We start from the raw sequence: 13,163 nt of genomic DNA, 5'->3' as shown, positions 1-13,163 counted from the left end.
TAGCTTTTGCCATGAAATTAAATAACTATTTGACCATTAATATCACCTTTCAAATTAAAGACATAATGAAACTTGACAACTTTTTTCACTCACATGCGCAACATAATCAATTTCAGGCGTTGCATTTTCTTCACTTATAACAAAAAGGGCAAATATCCTTTATACATCCATTTTTATTTTATTTCTAAATTTTGTTTGTATATGTTATTCTGAAACTTTTTCTAGAATCAATAAACTTTGTTCTTAAAACTGTTCTAATTCACTTTGTTTTATCCAGAATCTTATTCCGAAGCATGGGAAAGACCCTTTTCTCTGAAAACGTCTTTAGTCACTGAATGTTAAAATAAGTAGAAACCATTAAATATACCTCTACTCGTTGACATTTGTCAATTTCGGGGTTTAAGTGGTTGCATGAGTAGGAAATGTTATATTTGTTGAAAGAATATAAAAGTCAATGTCATGGTTTTTTTTCAAAGCGAGTCTCGCCTTTCTCAAATACATTTGCTTAGTTTTTTTGCACTTATCTGCACAGGAAGTTGAAATTTAACCGAAGGTTGCTCGTTCCGAAAACAGTATCAAGAAGTTAGAAGGTCTGAGATTTATGATTCATTGTAGATAGTGGCGAATTTCTAACTAGTCAACTAGGCAGCTATCTAGAGCCACTAGATAGCATGTTGGGCACTAATTACAGTCGGTCATCCTACCACCACTCTGTTGTGCAGAAATGGACAGCTAAATAGAAGGGGGGGGGGCATAGGCAGACCTATTTTAAAAAATGTTGTTGCTTATTTTCCGATTAAATAAATTTATAATAAATACAAATTCCATGAATTATAAATCTGTCATATATATTTAATAATTTCCTGTCAGTTTTAATATATTCATCTTTCATAGCAATATTTATTAATGTCAAGCATCTGCTTGAAAATAGTTATGTCCAAACTACAAGATATGCTCTGTCTAAATGGATTGTTATCCTGCTACAGTATCTCAGATCCGATAATCTCAAATTATTTCATAAAATTACCAATGTTGAATTAATCAAGTATATACATCATCATCGGAATTAATCAAATATATATCGTCACTGGATTTATTACATTTACCGTAACACACACACAAATTTATATATATATATAACAAAAGTAATAAAAATAAAGTTTATAAGAAAATCAAATTAAACCAAATAAAAAAATTTATTACTTTTTTACTTTTTATCACTTTTTTATTACTTTTATTTTTTTTATTACTTTTGTCTCAATTCATCTGTGTTTTAGAAGTAGCTGCATTTGCGCTCTCTAAATACTATGATATTTTTCCTGTTCCTTTTTTGGTTTTAGTTTGAATAAGAAATAAGTTTTAGTTGCGATTCCGAAACTATTTCGTTTCGTTTTCAAAATATTTCTTTCTTCTTCTTCTAAGAAATGTAATGCCTATTACAAATTTTAAAAAAAAGCATTGTTGCTGTTGTTACCTATGGCACTTGCCATAGACAAGCCCGCTGAAGAAGGCAGCGATTAAGCCGGGATAGTGCAGTAGTTTCTGACGGTAAAGGCCCCTGAGCACCCGAGGGCAGAAGTTTGACTTCTAGCTCATATGAAGATGACATTCACTTGCACAATCCCTTTTTACAGGCGGACTCTTTCACACACCTCACAAATAGAACACGAGGTAAAAAACAAAGAAGCCCGAACCAGGACTCGAACCCAGGGCTCGGGGAAGACGAGCTACCACTAAGCCAGGACAATGGCCAAGAAAAAAAAAGCATTGAAAACAAATATAAGCAATAAGCACCAACTGAAGTAAGAATATAGTGAGCGTATCAGCGTGAATATAAAATAATAAAAATTACAAAAATCAGCTCCTTGAATTGCTATTTTCCATTTTTATAAAAAGGAAATAAAATGTGAAGTTTACAATCGCATAATGAATTTTTTTCAGGCTTAGATTTATTTACTCACCTATAAATCACCTACAATTTAAAATTTTTTTAAAAAAATCCTGTCTGAATTACTTGACGCCAAAACAAGTTTGTATTTGAGCATCCGATAAGGATGCATACAAATAAAGTGAAGATATGCTTTTAACTCCGCTCTACAAGCGGAGGATGGACTATTATATTATAGACTGGATATCTAGTAGGTTCTTTCTTTAATCCCTTAACTATGGTGTTTTCTGCATTATCTACAGATGGCTCCTTCTGTTAATGGTATGTGTAATTACATTAATACATCTGAAAATTCATGGAACAGATGAGAGGCATGTAGATAACCCTATTATTTTTGTATGATGTAATGTCTGTAGATAAATTAATTTTAACTCATAATTACAAACAAACAAATTTCATAATTCTATGCAGGAGTAGAAATCCCAAGCGTTTCAAATTTTTTATGGGTATAGGGTTCATTTACTTTTGCTCGAAAACTGTTCTATTCCATATTGTAAATTGAATTTCGCCATTCCAGTATTTTCAGGATGTTACTACTTTAATGTTTATTTATTTACGAATCTTTATATTGATGATCCATCCCATGGCATCATAGTGCTATTAAAAACGTAAATGTCTGGTTTATCCGTCTTTTAAATTTCGCTGTATTAAACTTTATTTTTTAAATATCTTGTTAAGTGCACAAATATCAAATGGAATTCTTTAGCTTTGAGCATTGGAAATAGTTGATGAACAAAGAAAACAGTTTGAATTTCAGGACAACAGTCTAATCTATTGTCAGAAATTAGACACGTAATTATATATGCAATTAAAAATTGTCCATTTTGCAACCCTAAATAGGGTTTAATGTCTAAATCCATCGCTGAAGATATGAGATCTTTACCGATCATTCTACTGTTCAGCCTACACCTATTGTTTCAACCGATCTGATACATGATAACATAATAAATTATTTTAAAATCATATTTAAGGCTGACATATTTTCTATAAACAACGTGACACAAAAATCTTCTGAAACGCTTTTCAAGGCAGATCATCAGGTCAAGACATTAAATTAAGTTCATAATTGTTTTTTGAGGAGTAGGCGCTCACTAAGAAAGAAGTTTTTAAATTTTAAATGGATTTTTAACTGCCAAAAAGTTAATTGGAATGTTTATATTTTCCCCAATAACTGTGGAGCATATTATTAAGCAAAACCTATTTTTATACCACTTTAAAATTCAAAGTGTTAGCATTTTAGTGATGTCATTTGTAAAATAATTTTCTTGTTGAAATAAATTCAAATCAATTTAATTGTTTCAGCGCATTTCTCAGTTGCGTGCTTTTTTCATTTTTAACCCTATGATAAAAAAAATTGCTCTTTTAACTACAAAGAAGAACTTTTATTTTTGCTTTAACTGAATTTTTTGAAAGTTATTTTGAAAAGGGGTCGTCATCGATTTTATAAATTTTACAAGAGAATCAAAAAACTATTTACATCTATAATATTGCCAGAAAAGTTAAATCAATAATTTTCCATTTTTATAGGAGATAACACATGATGTAAACATGCTTGTTATTTATAATTCTTTCAGATTCCCAAGGAAAAAAATTTCCATTGTATATGATCTGTTTTCGAAATGAACCTGTTTGATGAAAGGCCATGTCCACTTTGATTTACAAAGACATGTATTTTTATGGATACATGATAGAGATATCACTACAGAGCTTTATCGGAATTGCATATAACAGGTAATATAAGTGAAAAAGAAACCTAGTTGCTCAAGCGCTTCGTCCATTTTAGTGGTTGGCCATTCATTTATTATTTCATTGTAGAAGTCTTTGTAGCCGGCTCGTTCGTATTTATTAAGATTCCTGATATTGGAAGTTCTTTTTGATAATCAGAGTTGTTTTCTAGTTCTTTTCTGTCTGAGTCTAGTTCTGTTCAATGTCGGGGGGGGGGAGAAATGTTCTGGTTTCTTCAATAATAAAAATTATTCCTCTAAGATGTTGATCAACTGGTTTCTGATTCTTCGCTGATGAAATGGAATCCAAAACTGTCGTTTATTTCAAAATAGCATTGCTGCTCTGAAGAAACAGCTCCTCTGTAAATCTGAATGATGTTAACTGAATTCTTAAAGAAGGTTGGGCAAAACGTTTTAAAATCAATTTTCAATGTACGTTTGCTTTGAATTTATTCGTTTTTCGCTGATTTCTATTTTTAGGTGTGCACGCGCACATATAATGAGCTGTTTCAAAATAATTGCACGAATGAAATCCAAATGGAAGTGTTTTTAAAAAATGAAATAAGTCTGAGTAGACGTAAAAAAGGCTGAGAAATTAACAAAAAGTGATAGGCCTTTTTAAAATGACCGATTCACTCAATGTGATATATTTTTTTTTATGTTGGCACTGTTTTTGTAAATTATATGATGCAAAAATCATCACAGACAGTATGGAATGGCCAGTACAACGAAGCTTGAAGACGATAAATAAATCAAGGCTAAAATTTTATCATGCTATGGTAGTTCCAGTTAAAACTTCCTTCTTCTTATTCTTTAGAATAATAATTTCTTTATAAAAACATATTTCTACTGTGGACAAAACTATTCTTTAAATATACGCACAAACGTTGAATCTTAAAAAAAAATTCAATAGATTGTAGTTTTTTTTAATGTAAAATATAAGAAAAACGACTTACTCGATAGTTGTTTAACATCGGGTCGGCTTCACTTGTATTCTGGGAATATGTTCTCTAAAAATAAATTAAACTGTAAATTATATGTACACTGCCTGAAGAATATTACATAGCATATTGGGAAACCAGAATGAAACAAAGATTATAAACTTTTCTTAGTAAATTTATTATAAAATTTTAGTTCTTGATTACTTACAAATGATTAATATATTTGAGATATGATAACGTAGTCGAAATACGAAATGATGCTTCAAAAATTCGCCATTTGAGCATGTTTGACACTTTATTTTCTCATGTATGGAGAAGGCATTTTGAAGGAGTCAAAAAAAAAAAAAAATACTATATCAAAATTAAAATGAACGTTGAAGCCTAAGTTCGTAAAAACATTCATGGAATTTAATAGACAAAATCTGTTTATCTCCTTGTGTGCATAAAAGCATGACATTTTAGCACATTAAGTTAAACGGATGAAATTTTGCAACTTATCTCTTTGAGGTTTTGGGCAAAATCTGAACACAGAGAAATTGTGTACCACTCCATGTATATAGCATTGGGTGATAACAGATAAATACAGCGAGACACCGTGAAACTGTGCTAGAATTTACAATTGCTAATTTGTCTTTCCATATAATTAGATTAACCCGATGTAAGTCCAAATGTTTGGAAAAACAGCTGTAAAGTTTTAGAGTTTAAATGATATTGTTATATTTTAGATTGACAATGCATAAAGGTGTATTCATTAAATGGTGATAAAATTAAACATTCAAAGTTGAATGAATTTAGTTTAACAATTATTAAATGACACTCGTTTTTAAGACGTCAGTATTCCATCTGCTAGGAAGTACCTTTTGAATTCCCGCTTGTTTCTGCGTTGACGAACTTCACCGTTACCTACAGAAGAGGATAGGAAATAAAAAGAAATGAACCAATCCAAATGGCGAATCATCAAGAAGATAAAAGTTATTTACATTATGTAAATTCTCAAACTTCCAAAAATTGCTAAATGAATTCTTTTCCTTTCATCTGTTAGTTATCACAGAGAGCATCATTACAATGGGCAGCATCATTAAGAACTGTGTTCGAGAAAAAAAGTCTGTATCAATATTTTAACAAAAATATTGTCATTCTCCAAATTTTTAAAAATTATAAGGATTTTTACCTCTCATTTGGTAATTCAGTGCAAATTTTCAAAATTCCATACCACTTTTTAACTACCCTACGCTGTTTCCGTCTCTGACACTGACAATCGAGACATGAACATTAAAAAGATACTTTTTGATTAATAATCAAGGACCGGATATATCATATCAAAGAAGGATGTGCGTGAATCTTAATATTTGATTCAGAGAACATTCCCATCAGTTAGTAAATAAGTGATAAAGTGTTGAAAAGATGAATAGGTTGCTTAAAATTATTATTATCTAAACTGAATAAGAAAAACAAATTTCGATAAAGATAGAAAAGCTAAGCGTAGAAATTATTAGCTTGTGATAAAAGATGATTTTGTTAGAATAACGAAATTGCATAGAATTTGTATAGAGTCACATATTTTCATTACTTTCTGAGACCTATTCCTTCCTATTTCGTTATTAGTTCAAATTGTAGAAAAGCGAAAGTGGGAAGTTTGAGATTTTTAGCCTCCTTTAAATAAATACAAAAATGGCGTGGTCCGTACCAAAATAACCCTCTTGTTACATTAAAACGAGATATTAATATTACTAAATGGAGCTTTACAAAATATATTCATTACATTCAGTTTTGTAATAAAAAATTCAGTTTTTTTTATAAATTGGTTTGATTTGATAATTCTTAATTACTAAAACGATTATACAGTGTTTAATTACTTTATATTATTTTGCAATGATTCATTAAATAAAAGACTTTACTACCTTTACAAATCGCATTGAATTGCAACGCAGAAGTAAAAATATAAGCCATAGGAAAATCTTAAATACTGTCCTGTATTGAAATAAAGAGCTGAATTCTTATTTTTACTTTCCAAAAAAATATAATATTCTTATTTTAATGCCTTCATTTCCTTTTGAAGTGATGAATTTTTAAAAAATTAATTTAAGTTCAGTTGACTTCTTTATTATTCAATATAAAAATGAATTGTTTTAATAATCATTCTATGTGCTTTTTTACTACAATGATTGCGATGTCCATTATTAAATTATTTTCACATATTTCATTTCATAAAAGGAAGGACTCGAATTCTTGAAGTTATAACATCACATCTCGAAGGCTCCAGTGAAAGTTTTACTCAATAAAATCTTAGACTCAATATTATAGTAAAAGGAATTCAAAATCGATGATCAGCTTAAATTTTATAGTATTATTTGGTGATCTGGAATTGATAAGAAAAATTGCTAATTATTTCTTTCTCTTTTATCTGCACTGCGATGTTGAATCGTGTACAAGTCACCCAACTGCAGATGCCCCAGCTGCGCGCCTTCAAATGCTAAATAACCATTCTCAGCAGCTGTGCTATACGGAACAAATTCTTCTTCCATTTCAATGAAAGCTTATTTTGGGTTATATTTTGTATTTGAATGAGGTCATATAAAAATTATGCCTCATATAGGTACAATTATCACTTTATATAAGACAAAAGTGTTTTAGGATTAAGCACTTAGTGCGAGGGTTCTCATTGTGTGCAATTTATCCCCCCCAAAAAAAACTATATTTTTGTGAAAGAAAGTGGCATTTTTCATTTGTTTTGCTAGTAAATTTCATTTCCAAGGGTATGCACTTAGTTGAAAATATTTATGAATAGTTGAAATCTTAAGTAATCGATAACTACCTCCAACTTTATCGAAACTAATGATGCGGTCCGTTGAGAAGTATTGTCCACGCCCTTTCATTTTGTGACTTCTTGGCAATGTGTTGTGCTTTGTGATGAAGGTTTTATTAAATATTATCTATTATAATAATAATCTTAAAATGATCATTCATTCAGTGTAAAAGAAAATTGGGCAAGGCGAGATGATAGAATTGTTGGTTCACGGAGGGTGCAAACGAGCTGACCGTGGCTGTACTAGTGCTAAAAATAAAGAAAAAGCATTTGTGTTAAGTAGCCACTATTTCCATTTCTGTAAGTCTTTTGGATTCTGTAAAAGTAATTTGGGAAAGATGTCATTCAAAGAAGTAATCTGTCTTCCCTCTTGAATAGTTTATTTTCGTCGTTTCAATATCTATTTAGATGAGTAACTTCTAATTATTTATTTATTGTTCCATGCATGCTAGTACGTAAAAAGTGTAGTTTTTATTCATTAATCTACGTACAATATACAGTGGCTCCCAAAATTGAGTATACACTATCCTCTTTCTTCTTTAATTTTATTCTTTTTGATCTTAACATTCCTATTTATGGCTAATATTTATAAGAACGACAAAATATATATTAGAAAAAGTATTAGGCTAAAAAACAAAACGGAGGAATCAATAATATTTTTATTACAGTCATTTTTATGTCAAAGTTGCAAATTCCAAAGTCACAAAATTGAGTATACATCTAGCAAAATCTGTCAACAAAAAGAGAAAAAGATAAATTAATATTTTGTTGCATATACTTTTGCATTTAGAACAGCTTTGTAAACGGCGTGGCATTGAGTTGACAAGTGTTTGAGTTGTTTCGCCGGATATTTTCGACCATTTTCCTTCTAATACTCTTTTTAAGTGTTCCTTGCCCATAATATCGTGTTTTTGAACTGATTTTACTAATTGCGAGCACAAATTTTCAATCACATTGTGATCTGGAGATTGAGGAGGGGTGTGCAATTGCATTTTATAATTATACAACAACCATAACTTAACTATTTTAGCTGCATATTTTAGGTCATTATTTTGTTGAAGCAGAAAACTTGACCCTAAACCCAAATTCTGGGCACTTTGTTTTAAATTGTTCTTCAACATATCCAAATATTTAATTTTGTCCATCATTCCATCAATGAAAACTAAATTTCCCACTCCTTTTGCAGACATACAGCCCCATATAAGAAGTGAACTACCTCCATGCTTGACAGAAGGATTGGTGTTTTTAGGAAGAAGTTCAGAATTGGGCTTTCTCCAAACATAACATCGACCATCACTACCAAAAACATTGAACTGACTTTCGTCACTGAATATTATTGATTCCAGAAGTCAGGGGGCTTTGAAATATGACTTTTAGCAAATGAAATTCTTCTCTCCTGATTTACTTTGGAAATGAATGGTTTTGTTCTGGCTACGCGACCATTATAATTTGCTTTTTGGATTACTCTTCGAATTGTTTCTGCAGAAACACACTTTCCAATTGTTCTTGAAGTAGATGTAGCAATTTTTGTAGCACTCACCTTAGGATTGTTTATTACCTCTCGAATAACTCTTCTCTTGGTCGTGGCACTGCGGATTTCTTTTCTTCCTCTTCCAAGTTTATTAGCAATTTGTCCATACATTTTATACTTCTGGATAATTTTTTGAACGCATCCGTGACTGCGTTGAATTTCCCTTGCAATTTCTCATAGATATGTACCATCTTCAGACAATCGAATAACAAGTTTCCGAATTTCAACATTTGTTTAATTTCTGGAGCTCATTATGATAACCAAAATGTTTGTTTTCGCTTGGAAATCAATGACTGTCAATTAAAGTAACAAAACTATTTTGCTTATTCATTTGAAAATAAATAATGGTAGTCAAGTCGCATATTTTATAAGGTGTATACTCAATTTTGTGACTTTGGAATTTGTAACTTTGACATAAAAATTACTGTAATAAAAATATTATTGATTCCTCCGTTTTGTTTTTTAGCCTAATATTTTTATTAATGTATATTTTGTCGTTCTTATAAATATTAGCCATAAATAGGAATGTTAAGATCAAAAAGAATAAAATTAAAGAAGAAAGAGTATAGTGTATACTCAATTTTGGGAGCCACTGTATATACTATTGTTAAAATCCTTATCATTAATTACCCATTCACTTGCTCGTTTGGCAAGCTAAAAATATTTTTATGGGACTAAAAGTTCATCCTCCTACAATCTTGCTAAATCATTTTTTTTCGATGCAGATGAATGAAAATGGTTCGGACTCTATAAGAATGATTCATCGATTAGGATGAGATTTGGAATCAATGAAAATGTGGATTCTTTTCATATAAATTTGAGGAAATATATTCATTTCTGAGATTCTGCTCGATTGAGGAAGATGTAAATTTGGGGATTGGAGAAGATATTGGTAACTGCCTTAAAAGGGAATAATACGGATAATGCGACCAATCTGGTACAACTCTGAGAGGATGACGCACAAATTGTCAGTTTTATATTAATACACTTTTTTGTTACGTAAAATAACATGTCAAATAATTTATATCGGCTTTTACCATCGTTCATTGCAGCAAATTGCGGGCAAACGATATGATGCTGTAATAATTTAAAATTATTGTATGGTAAGTAAAGAGAAGGAGCATTCTGTTTCGTTTCTTTTGAACTGTGTTAGTGCTCAAATAATCAAACAGCCATTTCTGATGACTCATCGTCTCATCCCTGCCATAAATATCATTTGCTCTAAATGGCTTTGTGAAATAACTTGATACTTTTCATCGGGACACCATAGTAATATAGTTGATGCAGAAATGCTTTAGGCAGTGGAATGGGATGATATTGTCTGCTTGCTCTTAGAACAAAGGCTAAAGTAGTCTCAATCTAGCACATTACTCGTCTCTACTTGAGAGCGAGACAAACATATTTGTTTCGGTTAAGTTTAGAATGGTTCTAAGAGTAAAATGTGACAGAAATTTGCAAATTCAGCCATGGTTATATGTATCAAATTTGATCCGTCTAGCTCAAAGCGTTTTTAAGTTGTCGTGTTCACAGACAGACTGACATAATGTCAAAAATGCCTTTTTACGACCCAAAGAAGTCTGAGATTCGTCAAAATCTCAAATTCGAAATACGGAATAGAGAGGATTTCCGTAAACGGGACAGACTTAATATCACAAAGAAACACTGTAAAAGAATCTAATACTCGTTCGATTCCTCATCTTGGTGTTTTGATATGTTCAGAAAGGGATTGCCAGGGGATAGTCCACTGTAACAAGATTACTTTCACATACTCAATATATTCCCTACTTTGATATATAATATTTAAGTCACAAATTGATATTGATATAAATAGACAATTTCACAGACAATGTAACAAGATTACCTAAAGCAAAATTTTAGTCTTTATTAATATAGTTATTACTTATTTTTGTCAGGAGCTTCCATCATTGTAAAAGATTTATTAGAGAAAAGTTATCTGCTCTGAAAATCCTGATTTATTTGCCATCATGCTTCAAACGGAAGATGAAAAACATCAGGTTGTTTCCATCATTTCCATTTCCATTTTAAAAGATTATATGTGACGCTGTTCCAGGAAAAATAGGTTCATTCCGAATACATCATTATCTGTTCTGTAGTAGTAATTAATAACATGTGCAGAAACTTCATCTGAACAGCTTCAATAATTTGTAGAGTCCGTATCTAGAGGAATCATCAAAGCCAAAGGAGTTTCAATACGCCAAATAGAGTTTTCTTAATATTTTGATCAATCAGAGTATATGCGAGGCTTTTTATATGAATTAATTATTTCTGTATCATAAATTTCAAAAATTCACTTAGTTTCAATCAAGTAATAGAATTAAAATAGTTTGCACATTTATCTTTGAATAGAATTAATATCCCAGATATGGTTTTGTGGCTCTGTTCAGTCTCAGTTTTCAAATGCTATTTTCAAAAATTTTAATGGTATACTTGTTTTTATTTATTTCTTAGCAAAGAATTTAAATAGTGGCTATAATGCTCTTATTTTCCAAGAAAATTTATGATCAGCAATATTCGTAGTACTTAAATAAAATTGTTTAATTTTGTGCTGCCATCTAGCGTAAAAATTAAAACTGAAATTAAGTCCGAATTTCTAAAATAAGTTCAATCATTTCTAAAGTAAGTTTCAATCATTAAACAGTATTCCTTGCAATTAATTGAAAAAGAGTCATTGCAAATGATAGTCAATTTTTGCAAATATGTTTAAAATACAAGGATAAACCAACCAAAGAACCAGTTAATAAGTTATATCAGTTGGTAAGAACTTTTGGGTTCTTACCAATTGATACAGATCTTTGAATTGCTTAAAAACTTGTAAGCTTTCAATACTATAAATTTTGTAACAAAGCTATAACTGTATATTATTTTTTATAATATTTGTAAATTTAATATTATTTATTTTGCAATATCTGCTGAACTGCACTAAATTCCTTAACTACTGTTGCTTCAATAGTTAATATTTTATTGTTTTTGTCTCAGAATTGAAATGAATCTGAAAACAATAACTTAGGCGAAAAGGAATCAATCTGAGTCTTCCATCTTGTCGAGAAGATTGTTTGACATTCACAGTTACGATTCAATTTGCATAAAAATAAACATAAAACTGAAATGACGTTTCATAAATGATAAATAAATATAAAAAAAAGGGAACAAATTTCTTCTTTTTAATAATTTTAAAGGCTGTTGATAACAAAAGATGGAAATTAATATATGAGCAATATTTAAAAACGTGCTAAAAATTAAAAGTAGTAATAATAATAATAATTGTTTTCAGATAATAGAATTAAACAGGTATTTTTATACTTTAAATCTTTAAATTATCTAACACTGTCCATTCAATATTACATAAAATTCAAAAAATTGTGGTAACAACCTGAAAAAATTTCCGAAATCAGATGTTATTCCATGGTACATAATTTTACTGTAAATTTAAATCTTCAGATTTTTTATATATATATTTTGGAGAGGAACAGTTATTTGAAAAGTAGAAACTTTATTCCATTCCTACATAATTCTATGAACTTTGAGTCACGGCGCCAGGAAAAAGTCATATTCGATTGATAGGAACTTTAAGAATACTTTTCTCTTTCTTATTTTTTCATACTTTTTCACAAAAAAAAATCGAAATATGCACTTTCGACAGATATCTATTATTTCTTTCGACGTATGTGAACCCTTTTAGGCAGTGCCCGCTCGTATGCGCACAAATAAGCAGTGTATACAAAATATGTATATATCTCATTTGAAATAAATTTAACCCTTAAAAGGGGCATTTTTTTCTAGTCATATTATGTTAAAATATTTTTAGAATTGAAATTAGAATAAGCAAAGGGATTAATTTAGCTTTTAGATAAAATTAATTTGATTCATTAATTAATTTGATTAATTAATAATTAAGTAACAAATCAAGATACATCATTTTGTCTGAGATAAAGAACTGAATCATCTAAGTTTCTGACTTACTAAAAAAATTTGTCAGAACTTATGCCAACCTACATAATTTCATACAAAGATTGATAAATTTGGTGGGAAGCTTACTTCCCACGACCCTAGAAAGGGTTAAAGAAAAAAATAGCCTTTAAATTGGAAATTGCTAATTGCAATTATCTCACATTTGCTTTAAGGCAGCTGGAGTGATTGTCCAAAAATTTCTCTCATATGAAGTCATTTTTTGTTTTAGAAGCAGTGTTTCCCA

The 13,163-nt window shown here is 30.1% G+C and overlaps 1 protein-coding gene across 1 annotated transcript in view; it reads left to right on the top strand.

Moving 5' to 3' along the window:
* Positions 1-13,163, top strand: part of LOC129966720 (acyl-CoA Delta12-desaturase-like) — a 30,614-nt gene that overhangs the window by 801 nt on the left and 16,650 nt on the right. The window lies entirely within an intron of this gene.

The sequence above is a fragment of the Argiope bruennichi genome, chromosome 1, assembly GCF_947563725.1.
Source record: "Argiope bruennichi chromosome 1, qqArgBrue1.1, whole genome shotgun sequence".
Taxonomy (NCBI): domain Eukaryota; kingdom Metazoa; phylum Arthropoda; class Arachnida; order Araneae; family Araneidae; genus Argiope; species Argiope bruennichi.
This window is presented reverse-complemented; position numbering and strand designations above follow the sequence as displayed.